This window comes from Sardina pilchardus, chromosome 8, assembly GCF_963854185.1.
Source record: "Sardina pilchardus chromosome 8, fSarPil1.1, whole genome shotgun sequence".
NCBI classification, from domain to species: Eukaryota; Metazoa; Chordata; class Actinopteri; order Clupeiformes; family Clupeidae; genus Sardina; species Sardina pilchardus.
The window spans coordinates 1,890,633-1,895,632 of record NC_085001.1 but is presented as its reverse complement, the minus strand read 5'-3'; the positions used below and the strand labels follow the sequence as shown (position 1 = coordinate 1,895,632).

General features: G+C 47.2%; 1 protein-coding gene across 1 annotated transcript in view; it reads right to left on the bottom strand.

Moving 5' to 3' along the window:
• The window catches only part of fibcd1a (fibrinogen C domain containing 1a), an 88,311-nt gene that overhangs the window by 53,209 nt on the left and 30,102 nt on the right, over nucleotides 1-5,000 (bottom strand). The gene's annotated exons all lie outside the window — the stretch shown is intronic.

Genomic DNA, 5,000 nt, shown 5'->3' with positions numbered 1-5,000 from the left:
AAAATTTTTGTGAAGCAGTGTCAAACAGGTGCTTCAGTGATTTCATACTGGGCAAGAAGTTTCTAAGAGATAGGAACATATAGTTTCTGTTTGGTTACCACAGCTAAAGCAATGGAGTTTGGACTGCTTGAATGACATCTGCGTTAACTGATTTGCAAAAGGGTGCGGGAAGTGTGTCAAAACAATGACAATGGGTTAACTCATTTGCAAGAGGTGTCTTTTGCTCTGCTGAGAGAGTGATGATGAAGACTGAGAGGTCACCAGTTTCTTCAACCAGGTCAAAGCTATCAAAAAAAACTGTATTTCAATTTGTATTGTTATTTATTTGTATGACTCTTTGGACAAAGGCGTCTGCTAAATAACTATAACCATAGGCCTAACCTTAACATAAAGTATCCCTTTCAGTCTCTGCCTCGGCCTCTGACCTGCCCTCTTTCGATGGCTGAGCCGTCGTTATTACCTGATGACACCTACACCTCGTTTACCACCTCCGCTATGTATTCACCTGCCGAAACTGCTCACGAAACTGAAACTCAGACTTCGCCCGGCAACAAAACAAAATTATTTCCTGACTGGTTGAGAATTCCTATTTTCTGATTGGCCGAAAGGTTAGTAACTGAACAGCAGCTCTCTGAGCTGAATGAGCGCACAGACAGCGACGTTGTGTGACACGTTTGTAAAATATAGCCCTTAGAAATGTCTGCGCGGGCAAGTTAATAATTTCTCGGGGTGAGAAATGCCATGTGTGGTGTGTGAGCGGGTGAAATGCCATGTGTGGTGTGTGTGTGGTGTGTGAGCGGGTGAAGTCATTGGAATGCGTGAGACTTGAGAGGCCTGCTCCAGCTGCATTCTGGGACATGAGACACGGCTAGTACACACCCACCTGGACAGCAAGTACACACACACACACACACACACACACACACAAGCCAAACCTGACAGCAAGCACACACACACACACACACACACACAAGCCAAACCTGATAGCAAACTGATCTGATTGGCCCAGATTGAGCTCCGCCTCCTCCACATCCTGACCTTTGACCTCTTTATGACATCAGCGGGTCGTCAAGCTTCTCTCTGGCATAAGCTATCAGCGCAAAATCAAATCTGCTTTAGAATGTTTCCATCTCTATCTCTCTCTCTCACACACACACACACATACACACACACACACACACACAATTAGGGTCCGGTCCCGAAGTGGCCCATACGCGGCTCAGTTCCGGTAGCTCCCTGAGTACCGGCGCGCTCACGATAACTAATGACGTCGCTAAGCCAACTCACTGCACCAGGGGCCTATTTGGGTATAAACACACACACACACACACACACACACACACACACACATCGGTCCCGGAATATGACTCCTCTCTCCTCAAACACAGCGCTTGCTTTTTATTGCCTTTCAGGGTAAATTGAATAAAACTGTCACATCCACTCGGCAAGCGCATCCACAACATCACACATACACATACACACACACACACACACTCAGCAGGGATAAACACTGAAAGTGCGTGCAGGCAGGTGATGGGCAGTGTGTGAGGGGTGTGTGGGTTAATGCCGTTATGTCCAGGAGATAGATGAACATTAGCCCCCCATAGCTCACTAGTGCTACGGCTTCAGGTGTGTGTGTGTGTGCGTCCAGGGTGTGTGTGTATACTGTATATGTGTGTGTGTGTGTGTGTGTGTGTGTGTGTATACTGTATATGTGTGTGTGTGTGTGTGTGTGTGTGTTCAGTCAGTGTGTGTGTGTGTGAGTGTGTGTGTGTGTGTACAGTATGTGTATATGTATGTGTATATGTGTGTGTGGTGAGTGAGTGTGTGTGTGCGTGTGCGTGTGCGTGTGCGTGTGCGTGTGCGTGTGCGTGTGCGTGTGCGTGTGCGTGTGCGTGTGTGTGTGCATGTGTGTGTGTGTCCTGAGCAAATGTTAACACACGGGTGCTTGGGGGAGATGAACAAACTCCACTGCCACTCGGCCAACAAGATGCAGCACCTGGAGAGCACACACCTCACACACCTCACACACACACCTCACACACACACACACACACACGTCCACAGTCACTCCCTCACTTGCTCTCTCAATCCCTCCCTCTTTTCTATTTCCCTCTCTCTCACTCCCTTTTCTCTCTCTCCATCTCTCTTGCTCCCTCTCTCTCTCTTCATCGCTCTCATTGCCTTCTCTCTCTCTCTCTCACTCCCTTTTCTGTCTCTCCATCTCTCTCTCTCTCTCCCTCTCTCTCTCCATCTCTCTCTCTCTCTCTCTCACTCCCTTTTCTCTCTCTCTCTCTCTCTCCATCTCCTAGTGCTCTGTATGAGGGGTATGAATGAACATGATAGGGGATATCACAGAAACAAGAAACAAAACAGCAAAGAGCCAGGCGATCCATACACTAACTCAAATTACCCAATGTGTGTGTGTGTGTGTGTGTGTGTGTGTGTGTGTGTGTGTGTGTGACACTATAAGACGCTGCCTCTAGAGGTGAATTAAAACCTTTCGGTGAGCTTTGTGTGTTTTCTTGGCTGCACTTGACAGGAGGGAGACTGTAATCGGATGAGAGCGCTGTCTGTGTGTGTGTGTGTGTGTGTGTGTGTGTGTGTGCGTGTGTGTGTGTGTGAGTGTGTGCCATGGGGTTAAAGCTGAGAGGTGGCAGAGGGCCCTTAATCCGCTGTAAGGCTGAGATAAAGCTTTGCAGGTGACAGCAGTATCAGACACCAAGGTGTGTGTATGTGTGTGTGTGTGTGTGTATGTGTATATGTGTGTGTGTGTGTGTGTGTGTGTGTGTGTATGTGTGTGTGTGTGTCTGCAGGTGTGTAAACAGGTGTGATGAATCTTGTGTGTGTGTGTGTGTGTGTGTGTGTATGTATGTAAACAGGTGTTATGAGGCTTGTGTGTGTGTGTGTGTGTGTGTGTGTGTGTGTGTGTGTGTGTGTAATCAGGTGAGAGGGCTCTTAATTCCCTGCTGGCTGAGATGCTCATAGCCCCACTGAAGCTTTACTATGAGAGCACCTGACCCAGATCACTCAACTCTGTAAGGGTGTGTGTGTGTATGTGTGTGTGTGTGTGTGTGTGTGTGTGTGTTACGACTGTATGCGTGTATTGTGTTGTGTGTGTTCCCAGTACTGTTTGTCCCTGTTCCTCCTCCGTTCTCTCTATCTCTGCTCAGGTGCTCTGCTGGCAACGACCAGGTGATTGACAGGTCTTTGTGTGAGTGTGTTCATGAATGTGTGTTTGCATGTGTGCATGCACATATGTGTGTGTGTGTGTATGTGTGTGTGTGTGAATCAGCACAGTATTGTGAGTATATAGTGCATCATTTATTTATGTCCCTCAACTCTAGCATTATAAAGGGAGAGATTCCCACATATTTACATTCTACACTCAAGGGCTCCATAGAGAGGCCATGAGAACCCCCCCCCCCCCCCCTTTGGGAAACATGAATGTTAAGCCCTGGAATGTGTGTGTGTCTGAATGTCATACAGCAAGAGTGTGTGTACATTTCTCATCCTCTGCTGTCCATCTGTAGTTGCATGCATACCAGTCTGCTCTGTGTGTGTGTGTGTGTGTGTGTGTGTGTGTGTGTGTGTGTGTGTGTGAGTCAGTGTTGCGCGGATTGATTCAAATCGAGCAGGTCAAATATTTTAAATGCTATTCGGGTCATGTTTGCGCCTCCCACGTCATTTTGTCACACGGAAATGTAGAAACGCATGGAGTCAAAGACGTTGAACGCAGGAGTGCCACTTGTTGTTTCTGCGTAGACAGGCCCCTGGCTACACTTGCCACCTAACTGTGCTCTGTTCTCAGAGCAGATGCTTTCTCTGTCGATGATCTGCAGCTCTACACCTACTGTAACTGTGTTCTGTTCTCAGAGCAGATGCTGTAACTGTGTTCTGTTCTCAGAGCAGATGCTGTAACTGTGTTCTGTTCTCAGAGCAGATGCTTTCTCTGTCTGTGATCTGAAGCTCTACACCTACTGTAACAGTGTTCTGTTCTCAGAGCAGATGCTGTAACTGTGTTCTGTTCTCAGAGCAGATGCTGTAACTGTGTTCTGTTCTCAGAGCAGATGCTGTAACTGTGTTCTGTTCTCAGAGCAGATGCTGTAACTGTGTTCTGTTCTCAGAGCAGATGCTTTCTCTGTCGATGATCTGCAGCTCTGCTCAAACTGCAGGCCTGCGCGACAAGAGGATTAGGCCTCTGATCTGTGCAGCCGGCAAGTTGATGCCGACGCCTGCTTCACAAGTCTGATCATTTGCAGCAAGATCCAATGGCGTTATGGAACCATGGACTGAAAGAAAAATAAACGAATGAAAATAAAATGAACGTGCTCGGGCATCATACAGCGTGCGCCGCCATCTTCTGGGCTTATCTCCTGCGTTGGGTCATCAGTTTATATTGACCAACAGCCGCCACCTTTTAGCACTCTTTTTTAAGCTCGTTAGGTTCCTGTTTTAGTTGCATGCATGTTATGACTGGGAGAGCTTCAATTGGCCTTCATGTGATGAACGGCAGTAAGAGAATTTGTGGTGGAAAATCCTTAATTATTTTCAATGTTGAGTCATATAGCCTAATTTGTTGATGAATGCTGATGCGTGACAAAAAAACGGTACACTAACCGCAGGTTTCCCAACGGCTGAGCGATCACTGTATCATTTGAATATTCTGTTTTAGATGGCAATGGCTCTTGGGCACCAGTTGTGTGTAGCTCAATAACGCTACGATGAAGTTAATCAAGAGCACAGGCTACTTTTACAGTGAGCGGGTCGGGTACAGTCTTTCAGTAGTTATTGTCTTGTATTTAATCACTCAGGGCCAGATGTACTAACGTTTTGCGCCTATTTCAGGCGTAGCGTGCAGGTAAAAACATGGGGAGGATATGTATTAACAGGCCGCAATGAGAGAAACGCGCAGACTGCCTGCCGTAGGAGCTGAGAATGGCTATTTGCGTTTTTCCGTGTCATGCATATTAATTCCTGGGCGGATCAGCTGAAAATGG